The sequence below is a fragment of the Rhinichthys klamathensis genome, unplaced genomic scaffold (assembly GCF_029890125.1).
Source record: "Rhinichthys klamathensis goyatoka isolate OS25496 unplaced genomic scaffold, OSU_Roscu_1.1 h1tg000147l_1, whole genome shotgun sequence".
In the NCBI taxonomy this organism is placed as follows: domain Eukaryota; kingdom Metazoa; phylum Chordata; class Actinopteri; order Cypriniformes; family Leuciscidae; genus Rhinichthys; species Rhinichthys klamathensis.
Window position 1 is genome coordinate 873,086 of NW_026606682.1, and position 12,110 is coordinate 885,195.

General features: G+C 41.2%; 1 protein-coding gene across 2 annotated transcripts in view; it reads left to right on the forward strand.

Moving 5' to 3' along the window:
- The window catches only part of chchd6a (coiled-coil-helix-coiled-coil-helix domain containing 6a), a 69,172-nt gene that overhangs the window by 37,673 nt on the left and 19,389 nt on the right, over positions 1 to 12,110 (forward strand). The gene's annotated exons all lie outside the window — the stretch shown is intronic.

Consider the following 12,110-nt stretch of genomic DNA (forward strand, 5'->3'; position numbering starts at 1 on the left):
GTGGTCGCTATCTGTCTTTCTCTCACCTCTCTGAAGCCGGGTGTGGAATTGGCGAAGTTGAATTGCACTTGCGATTCATTAAAGCCAATTTCTTTCCTCCTATGCAGGAGACACAAGCATTTTGTTCTCTCTTGGTTCGAGTGAATCTCCAGCTGCTGTAATTAATGCAGATTGTTTGTAGCTCACCATGACCCCACCGCCGCCCAGAGCTGCTCGCCATTCACTGAGGCTGACAATTTTTCTCGTCTCTCTCTCTTTCCTTCCTTCTACTTTTCTTCTGTCTCCAGCCATTCTCTCTATCTCTAAATGTATTTTCCTCATTAGTTTTCTCTATAGGCATTTCAGAAGATTCATTGAACGAATCTTACCAGCTCCAAGATAAATCAGATCATTACCACATTTGGGGGGGGGGGACAAAAAATGTAATGGTTAAAAACTGACAAAGGTTTCACACTGCATCCTTAGCCTATCTTGGCCAGGAGGACACTCCTGTAAAAGGGATTTTAATCTCAGTGAGGTTATCTCCTGGTTAAATAAAGGCTAAAAAAAAAAAAATGTACTTACAGTGGTGGACACTGACGAGCAAACGTGTTATGACCAGTCACAGGTGAAAAGAATATTGTTGATCATCTCCTAACAAGGCCTTGGACATTGGAGAAGCGGAAGAAGGTCGCCTGGTCCTAGTCCCATTTTCTTTTACATCAAAAACTAGCTGTCTATATGTTTACCTTGGAAAGTGATGGCACCGGGATGCACTGTGGGATGACAACAAGCCGGTGGAGGGAATGTGATGCTTTGGGCAATGTTCAGCTGGGAAACCCTGGGTCAAGCCATTCATGTGCTTGGAGCTATAATTCATTGTAAGCATGGTCTTCATAGAAAGTGTTAGCGAAATATTTCTTGAGCAGCAAATCAGCATATTAGAATGATTTCTGAAAGGATCATGTGACACTGAAGACTGGAGTAATGATGCTGAAATCCCAGCTTTGCCATCACATGAATAAAGTGCATATTATTGTTATTTTAAATTTAAACGAAAATATTTGATAATATTACTTTATTGTATTTTTCATCAAATAAATGCAGAATTTGTGAGCATAAGATAATTTTAAAAAGAAGAAAGAAATCGTACCAATCCCAAACTTTTGAACGGTAGTGTATAATCTTTCATTTAGATTTGTTATTTAAAATATTATTAATAATAGCTTTCTTTTTTCAGGTAGCTTTACTATCGTAACATCTATGCTCCAAAAACGTTCAAATATTGCACAAATGACTAATATAATCACGTTTGCCCTGCTTAAGTGCTTCTAAGTCCACAGCAAATGTAAACTACCTCTGCTCAAGCAAGGGTAGATGTTCTTTATTAATGTGCTTTGTGATAAAAAAAAAAAAAAGAAAGATATATTTTACCTTTCAATATATTATTCATCAACAGTTTACATGTTTAAATTTCCGAAAAATATTGGCGGCTTTTTTTTTCTATAGCCTAGCTGAAACTATTATAGTTTAATAGTCCTTTTATTGTTTTGTCATTTCCTAGGCAACAAATTTGCTAAAAAAAAAGCATTGTTAACTAGCGACGGGTTAGCTAGCAGTTTTTTTTTTTTTGATTTCTGATTCCATGATAACAGCAGTGACTGATTGGTGGATGTCTTGACAGAGAATCCACTTTTTATATACTGTTTTTTACCCTTTTCAGAGCATGTGGTTATTTTGAAATGGATTGTACATAAAAATAATTTGCTCTATGGATATTTTTGAAAGCAATTTTTCTTTTGGATCCCTTCTGTTATGTATGGCTGTTCAGCCGAACCCCCCACAGAACAAAGCACTGTGGGATCTTTTGTGCCTTAGCTAATTTTAAGGAAAGGAGGGCAATCACTCAAAACATTAAAATCCTGAATTCACCAGACGACTTTTAAACTTGACTTTGTTTGATAATACAAAAATAACACATTTGACCGTTAAACCTGCAGATGGCTTGTGACTAATTCTCTCCCAGCATGCTTTGTGCTAGATTTAAAGAGGGATTTGAAACGATAATCTCGCAAGGCCGTCCCAGTGCGCGAGGTATCGTGTAGCATGGCAACACGCCATTGAGCTCAGTTCGTCAGATCGAGTGTACGTGATTTACGTGTGTAAGTGTTTGTGTTAGCTTGTTTCCTCTCCTGTCCCTCTTGAGTCTCACAGGTTTTGTACCAGCTGTCGGTGAGTGCCAGTCTTAGGTGCAAAGATGGCAAAGAGGCGAGTGCTTTGAGGTTATACAAACGATGTTGGCACCTGGGTAATGAGCTTCCCCCTGGGGACGTCTCATCTGCCAATCAGAGCACAGAAGAACATCTGTACATGACTACTTCAGTTTTTGTGTCTTTGTTGGTAGTGTATGACCTTGTTCTTTTACTAAAACAGCCGAGCTGAAAGCAGACTGAGGCATCTCTTTAAAGTCGACATGAAATGGTGTTCGGAACCCTTTTTACTTTTGTAATGAGATGGTGAAACGAGAGGAAAAAAGTGGACGTTTCGTGACAGAATAGAGCCAGATGTCTGGAATTGAAAGGTTAACACAAAGAAGTTTGTTTATGTCCAATGGATAGTTGTTGCAGTTTTTTTTTCTTTGAGAAATTCAGAGGTTCACAATTTTAAAAGGGGTCCTATTATGCTTTTTTACATTTTCATCTTTCTTTAGTGTAGTTTTGTCACAAATTTCGATATGTATCGATAGTGAAATATCTGAAACGGTTCCAATTCTCCTTTTTTGCAGTATCAATACACCAATACTAGCTGCGTGTTCTCACTCTCTTCTCTCTGACGGCGAATTGATACACACTGGCCTCCTCTCACTGACTTACAAACATTATTTAACCGTAGTGAATGAGTATTGCGCATGATTTTACTCAATCTCGCAGGTTTTGGGCTCACACCAAAAGTGTGCGCACTGCTGATCTATATAAGTGGCATTCACATAAAGCCAAATTAATGAATAATAAATTTAAATGAACAAATTATCTGTATGGCGGTATATATGGCAGTTTTTCCCGTGGTATCTCAAAAAATGGTATGGAATATAGATATTTTTCAAGGTATCGTATCGAAGTTGGAAATTCCAGTACTGACAAACACTACTTTAGTGTGTAATGTTGATGTTTGAGCATGAAAAATGTCTGCAAAGTTATAAAGCACAAAGTCACTCCAAAGGGAGTTATTCTCTATATCAGTGCGCACTGTTTGATGCCTTGATGCCTTGATTGTAGTTTTTCTTCCAGGAATGTACACCTCACAATATTCCTCATTTAAATAATAATTTCCGCCTAAGGCATACACAAAAAAGGGGGTGAGGCCTGGTTGTAGTTAGTAATGTGTTTAAACTCACAGTTATGGTAAGGGGCGGGACATTTCTAAAACACGCACAAAGCGGTTGACCAATCACAACACACTGGTCCAGCCGACCAATCAGAGCACATTGTGCTTATCAGAAGGAGGAGCTTCATATATACCAGAATTAAATAGAGCGTTACAGATAGACTTGAGAAGAGAGGTGTTGCAACAATGTAAAATATGTTTTTTGAACATTCAAGGATGAAAACCTATTCTAGAACACCCTGGAGAATTTTTTTTTTGACAAAGGGCATAATAGGTCCCCTTTAATTTTAAACATGCACTGATGAATTGCACACAAAAAGACCAAGAATGTGCGTTAACAAAGTAAAAATTAGATTAATTTTAATATCCACGTTGAGTTAGAATTTGAAAGATTAGAAATTGCAAATCTGTTCTTTCCTAGATTCTGCGCCAGCTTTGGTACAATTTGTTCAGTCTGTTCAATCCACTTGTTGGCAGTTATATTTCATAGAGCTTTAGCAAGCATTTTTGCTGTTCTTCCTGCGTGGAGCTGATGTTTTAATCCTGGTTTTAATCCCTGAGGGTACAGCAGCCTCCAGACCCCCGACTTCTGGAGCATGACAAGGCCGCCGTTTAATCCTCACGCGCCTCTCAAGCCTCGAGCGGTTCAGGGTCCCTCTGTCATTTGCCTTTCCAACACATGGAGTTCTGAGACAGCCACGGCCCCGCGGCCATCCTGCCTTGTTCCCAAGCGAGGAGTGCAGTGGATCTGATATCTTAAATTGAAAACGCCTGCTGAGGAACTGCGATCCAGCCAAGGCGAACTACCGAACCTACAGGGCAGTTAAGAAACTGCTGGACCTGTCAGTCAGGGATATAGACTAGCGGTGCAGAGGGGTGGATTGTGTTTGAACGCGTTTGCTAATGCTGAGGCTTACTGCGTGTAGTTGTTGGTTATTGTAAGTTAATGAATCCTCCTACACAGAAATATCCTGGTCATTTTGCACACCAAGATCAAAAGAAATCATTTTAATTATATTTTGCACAATGAATGTTATTTTCTATATACATTTTTTTTCTCCAATTCTAATTTCAGTATTGGAGAAAAAAAATCTTATTCTCAAAATATATGTATTTATTTATTTATTTATTTATCTATTTATGTACTGTAAATACTACCCTGAAACATTTACAAATGTGAATAATATATATATATATATTTTTTTTCACAATACATGTGATGTATGTCTGTGTATGTGTATGTTTTTGAAGACTTCAGATGCAAAAGCCGCTAAACGCCACATCCGTCAAACAATACTCTCCACACATAGTATAGGTTCATCAAATACTTTCGCTTCAAACCTGCTAAATCCCAGCCTCAGCCCATTCAGAAATACCGGTTCGTTAGTAGAAACCTCTAAATGCCACTTCCCTTTGCCAGCAAAAGTTCACAGAACCAATCAGAAGACGCAAATCGAATCATAAGATTTCTATGGCTTGCGTTTGAGCTGGCCTTCAATTGTCGAGCTGCAAGTTTTTATCCTGTTTTTATCCATCCTAAACAAGATGGAGGAGTATGATGAAATTGATGAACCTGTGGTAGTTTCAGTTACTGGCAAAAGGAAACTTCGTCAACCTCATAATTCTGCCCATTCTAATGCTAAAGAAAATCGTTACAGTGGCAATGACAGGATTTTGCGAGTAGCATGTAAACACAACACTGTTTCATATGCAGCTGTAACTGACAGAAACAGACCATACATTAAAGAACAGCTGTATTCCACCCACGACAAAGTGAACAAGATGGACTTAAAAAAGTTTTGCAGCAAAAGACACTAAAATTTGTTAAATACCAATGAATGGACTAAAGTGACATTTTTGAAAATAAGGCATTTCAATAACCGACTGTAACGGGGTTCGTTGTTATGGGAAGAAGGAGGCGGGAACCGGCGAACGTTCAATAATTTTAATAAATAAACAAATACAAAATGAAAGTAAAACCAGCAGCCCCTCACGGACGACTGCTGGCCACAGAAACAAAACACAACATAAAATAAGGCCTGTTCCTCTCTCTATCTTCACCGTCGTCGCTCCTCCTTTATGCCTCCGCTCCTCCGTGAGAGATGCGAGACCGGTGCGTCTCACAGGTGTCGCTCATTACCACTCACACCACCGGCCTCGCGCCGCTCTCACGTCACTCGGCCTCGTCCTGCTCGCCACATACCCCCATCGCCCCTCGCAGGCCGGGGGGGTACCCACGAGACTGCGCTCTACTCCGCCCCCCCTCCGGGGGAACCGATCACGGTGGCCGCGGCACCTGGGGGTATGGATAGACGAGGCGAGAGAACAGGAGACGGAAGCATGAGGAGCGACAGATACGAGAGAGGGGAGAGAGGAGAAAAAAAAAAAAAAAATCATGGTCCGGTTCCCGGACACACTGCCGCTCGGTCGTCAGCCAGCTGAGAGACTCACTCGCGGTGCCATGCGATGGTACTGGACATCCGTTGGGGAAAGGTTCGACACTCCTCCGCCTCCTGGCGGACGGCGATGGCTCCTCCGGTCGAGGGCAGCCGGCAGCGAGTCCTCCGTTCCCTGCTCCGCCCCCATCAAGGCCGACGGCAACAGGCTCCGGCCCACGGCGAACGGGAGCGACTCCTCCGCTCCCTCTCGGACAGCAGGCACCCCTCCTCGACCCAGGAGCACGGCAGCGAGGTCCCTGTCCCACCTGCTATTACATCGCTCCAGCACCATCGCCTCGGGCAACAATCGGCGGCCATGGCTCCCTCGTGCTACCCGACCTCCTCAGCACCGCGATCCCCCTCAGCAGCGAGGGCTCTCCGACAGCGTGTCCCTCCTTCCTCCCGGGTTTCGGCACCAATGTAACGGGGTTCGTTGTTATGGGAAGAAGGAGGCGGGAACCGGCGAACGTTCAATAATTTTAATAAATAAACAAATACAAAATGAAAGTAAAACCAGCAGCCCCTCACGGACGACTGCTGGCCACAGAAACAAGACACAACATAAAATAAGGCCTGTTCCTCTCACACAACATAAAATAAGGCCTGTTCCTCTCTCTATCTTCACCGTCGTCGCTCCTCCTTTATGCCTCCGCTCCTCCGTGAGAGATGCGAGACCGGTGCGTCTCACAGGTGTCGCTCATTACCACTCACGCCACCGGCCTCGCGCCGATCTCACGTCACTCGGCCTCGTCCTGCTCGCCACACCGACTAACAACCTTTTCATTGCCGTTAAAGTGAAATTACTGAACCTAAACATATGGAGCCTGATAAAAATGTCAGACGGGCTTAGATGTTTTTCCATCTGAAGTCATTTTATATATATACAGGTCCTTCTCAAAAAATTAGCGTATTGTGATAAAGTTCATTATTTTCCATAATGTAATGATAAAAATTAAACTTTCATATATTTTAGATTCATTGCACACCAACTGAAATATTTCAGGTCTTTTATTGTTTTAATACTGATGATTTTGGCATACAGCTCATGAAAACCCAAAATTCCTGTCTCAAAAAATTTGCATATTTCATCCGACCAATAAAAGAAGTGTTTTTAATACAAAAAAAAGAGTCAACCTTCAAATAATTATGTTCACTTATGCACTCAATAGTCAATACTTGGTCGGGAATCCTTTTGCAGAAATGACTGCTTCAATGCGACGTGGCATGGAGGCAATCAGCCTGTGGCACTGCTGAGGTGTTATGGAGGCCCAGGATGCTTCGATAGCGGCCTTAAGCTCATCCAGAGTGTTGGGTCTTGCGTCTCTCAACTTTCTCTTCACAATATCCCACAGATTCTCTATGGGGTTCAGGTCAGGAGAGCTGGCAGGCCAATTGAGCACAGTAATACCATGGTCAGTAAACCATTTACCAGTGGTTTTGGCACTGTGAGCAGGTGCCAGGTCGTGCTGAAAAATGAAATCTTCATCTCCATAAAGCTTTTCAGCAGATGGAAGCATGAAGTGCTCCAAAATCTCCTGATAGCTAGCTGCATTGACCCTGCCCTTGATAAAACACAGTGAACCAACACCAGCAGCTGACATGGCACCCCAGACCATCACTGACTGTGGGTACTTGACACTGGACTTCAGGCATTTTGGCATTTCCTTCTCCCCAGTCTTCCTCCAGACTCTGGCACCTTGATTTCGAATTACATGCAAAACTGAGCCAACAGTCCAGTGCTGCTTCTCTGTAGCCCAGGTCAGGCGCTTCTGCCGCTGTTTCTGGTTCAAAAGTGGCTTGACCTGGGGAATGCGGCACCTGTAGCCCATTTCCTGCACACGCCTGTGCACGGTGGCTCTGGATGTTTCTACTCCAGACTCAGTCCACTGCTTCCGCAGGTCCCCCAAGGTCTGGAATCGGTCCTTCTCCACAATCTTCCTCAGGCTCCGGTCAACTCTTCTCGTTGTGCAGCGTTTTTTGCCACACTTTTTCCTTCCCACAGACTTCCCACTGAGGTGCCTTGATACAGCACTCTGGGAACAGCCTATTTGTTCAGAAATTTCTTTCTGTCTTACCCTCTTGCTTGAGGGTGTCAATGATGGCCTTCTGGACAGCAGTCATGTCGGCAGTCTTACCCATGATTGCGGTTTTGAGTAATGAAACAGGCTGGGAGTTTTTAAAAGCCTCAGGAATCTTTTGCAGGTGTTTAGAGTTAATTAGTTGATTCAGATGATTAGGTTTATAGCTCGTTTAGAGACCCTTTTCATGATATGCTAATTTTTTGAGACAGGAATTTTGGGTTTTAATGAGCTGTATGCCAAAATCATCAGTATTAAACCAATAAAAGACCTGAAATATTTCAGTTGGTGTGCAATGAATCTAAAATATATGAAAGTTAAATTTTTATCATTACATTATGGAAAATAATGAACTTTATCACAATACGCTAATTTTTTGAGAAGGACCTGTATAATAACTTCAGATGCAAAAACATCTAAGTTTTAACACAATAAGTGTGTGTGTGCGTGTGTGTGTCATTGCATGACTCATTAAACTGTTTCATTCAAAAACATGGATTCATTCAGGAAGTTCTCTCAACTTATTTTTGCGTTCCATAGAAAAAATAGCATATAGTTTTGGAACAACATGAAGTTGAGTAAATAGTCAGAGTAAATAGTGTTTATTTTTGGGTGAACTATCTCTTTAAGAGAATAAAGCAAAGAAAAAGAAGCAAACAAGAATAGTAAGAAATGCATCTGGTCGTGCTTGGTCTACCTTCCCAGTAAACTTTCTTGCTCTGTGGCAGCCAATTATATAGCCTTAGCCAGGCATTTGTTGTTGTTTTTTGCTATGGGCGATGTTTGCGGTCTCTCAGAGGAAAGGCTCTCATTAGAGGAGCTCTTGGCTGGAAGGGTGGGTGGAAGTGTAGGACGACTAGACTGTGGGTCATGAGTCGTGCTTTAGCACAGCCACAGTGTAAAGCACATAATCAGAAATCTTGTGCAACCCAAATAAAATTAAAAACCACAGTGACTTTTTTTTTCTCTCACAAAAAATACTTTTTTCACACATGCCAGAGGTTTCTGGTTTGAATTCTGATGATACTTATCTCTTGGCCTTCTTTTCTCACCTTGCTATCTTCGCTTCATTTAAGATGAATGAAGAACTTTATTTGACCATGATGAGTCACCGTCTCTTTATTTTGTCTGCATTTTGATATTGTTTTCATGACATTTCTTTAAGCTAGCAGCATTAATATTATTTTTCTACCATTTTAATGTCAATATAAACATTAGCATTTTTTATATTAATATTTATATAAAAAATGTATATATGACTGTTAGCATTATGCACTCTTCATTAATATTAATAATAATGTCAATGTTAATATTAAAATTTAATAATGCAACAAAAATAGCCTGTTTATAATGTCTGTTTATCATAAAAAAAATGAATCAAATATTTTTTATTTCTCATCAGTCATTAATCCAGGGTTCACCAAACAGGGGTTGGTGAGATGAAAAGCTAAAGCATCCAGCGCATTTCTTTCATTATAATTATTAATTTTTTATTTTTATTTTTTACAGTACTACTACTAATAATAATAATTGCATCAGATAAATGTGAACATGCAAATTTTCCATTATATTATAGAAATATTAACTTAAAATCTCAGAGGGTACTTCAAGTACAACATCTTGGGTGTTGGGCTGACAAAAACATTTGAGAACCCCTGCATTAATGTAACGTCTCTTGAACTTCATTTGGTAGCTTTTGTCACCAAATATTTATTCATGTAATACAATTAATTATTTGATTGGCATGTCATGCAGTGAAGTCAATTAAAGAATTGTCATTATTTGACAGTTTTACACATACATAGACATTAGGGATGGTAAGATTCACCGATTCGCATCGGTGCATCGGCATAAAAGCTAACGATGCGATGCATCGATTTAAATAAGTGTGCATCGATACAAGTTGGCATTTGTATCGCGATGCATCGTTTCTAACATATCTGCATCGGTAAAAAAACGATTTATTCATATATAATTACCGGTATTAGTAGATGCGTTATACTTTTACTATTTAGAAAGTGACCAATCATTTGTGACCAATATTTTATTATGTAACTGCTGCGTTCACACCGAACGCGGATAGAGCGCCTGTAGCGGGTGATGTCCATGTTAAGTCAATTTAAAGACGTGTTGACGCGGGTCTGGAGGTCCTGCGGCGCGATTTCGCCTCATTCGCGCGTCCAGTTCGACTAGATTGATTTCTCCTTTCTGAACTGTTGCTCAAGCGCGTTCTCTCATCACAACTGCTGCAGCTGCTACGGGAATATGATGTATCACATCACTACGGAGTGCAAAGCGTGTCCTGAGAGTCACCTTTAAACCCTAAAGTAGGACATTTAAGTTAGTCTGGTTTACAGAAGCCTGTGACTGCAAATAAGAGTTTTTCATATATATATTTTTTTACATTTGAATACAGTTATGAAAGACCTGTTTGTGAAAGTTTTTTTTATTTTATTTGTATTATTGTTTATGTTAAAACAGCTCCTGCTTTCTGGTCACTGTATAATATATGATTCACATACACCTGCTGGCAAGTTACAGAACATTTCTTTATTGTTTATCCCTGAGCATCCTTAGATTGTTTCACTGTTAAATGTGTGAGCTGTTAAAAATGTAACTGGAGACAGGACAGGAAAAGAATGTCTGTTTTTATTTAGCCTAATCTTTTGGTTTTGTGAAAGAGCCATGCATTAAAAGTCAGATGGCACTTAAGCTACTTTATGATCTGCTGTATGCCTGAACAAATAAAATAAATGTTAACTATCTATATAATATTGAATTGCATAGCATCATATTTTTCTCCATTGCATCGTATTACATTGAATCGCATCGCGTTGAATCGAATCGAAATCGGATCGCACCGCATCGTAATAGTAGTGTATCGTATTGCATCGCATCGGTAGCTGCTTATATGTATCTTTAATGTATCGTATCGTTGGCTATGCATCGAGAAGTGTATCGCATCGGCCTCAGCTATGGAGATGCACATCCCTAATACACATGCATTTTTAAAGAACCCAGGTGTGCTGAAAGTTGAATTCAAGTAGAAATGTGATTTTTAGGAAGAGAGCTCTACACTGCTGCTTTGTGACCTCCTGTCTTGAGGACATGTCAGACAGCTCCCGCACCCCAACAACCCCTCACCTTGTCACACCAGAGTAACATCTCCTCTCTATACCTGTCTCCATGCGGCGGGCCGAAGGTTACGGAAGTGTGCGTGACTGTTGAGCTCCGCCCGGTGATTGACTAGAGACGAGAGAAGTGACTCCTCAGCACTTCAGAGGCCGCTACCCTGGAGAGAGGTGCAGAACTCTGGCCCGCCGGTCTAGCAAATGCGGACCCTGCCTACAGAAGTAATTATCAGCTTTGTCAGATCCCTCCGAGCTCTTCTCTCCTCTTTTCTCTCTCTCTCTTTATCTCTTTCTTCCTCCCATCCTCCTCTCACCCTGTCAGGTTTAAGTGGGGCCCATCGCTGCGATAAAACACCGGCCCCTACAGGTGAGATTGGACGGGGGGGGATGGGGGTCGGTCTAGGAGGAGAGGGGAGGAAGCCCGTGTTCAGTCAATTGAAAAGCTGTCAGAGTGCGAGCGAGCCCCTGGAAGGAGAGTCGACAAGATAAGACGAGGTTCTCATCTGCCAGCTGAGCTCGAGCGAGGTCAAGGCATTGGCGCCTTTAATCTAGTTAATTTTAGACCCGCGATTCTGAAAACATGTCGAGCTGAACTCCGGGCTGATAAAACCTCGTGGCCTACGTGTTACATCAAGTTTGATTTTGTGTTTTTTTTTTTTTATGTTCTCCTCTCGCTATTATTTGTTTATCTCAGTTTCTCAAGCATTCAGACGCTAATCCGAGTTGGAGTCGCGGAGATTTCCGTAGTGCGGTAATTCCAAAGTCTTGTTTTCTCTTATCAACAAGAGCTGATTGGAAATAATTAACGAGCGAGCGGAAGCTAAACCTCTGCGCGGTCTTTGGTATCTACCAATTTTCAGCTAGCGCACGGCTCCTTAGCATCAGAATAATGAGCTTGTCTCTCCAAGTTACAAGCACATGCTCCTACACACAGAATGTGTTTTAAGCTAATTTAATCTTTTGTAGTTGCTTTTTTTTTTTCTTTGCATTTCATTTCCATATTTTTGAATTACGCTTTGTGCGTTTCCTTCTCGGAAAGGTTTCTGAAGTCGCGCTTTGTTCTGTAGCACTCTGCTCCGTTAAGGAGATTACAAATAATA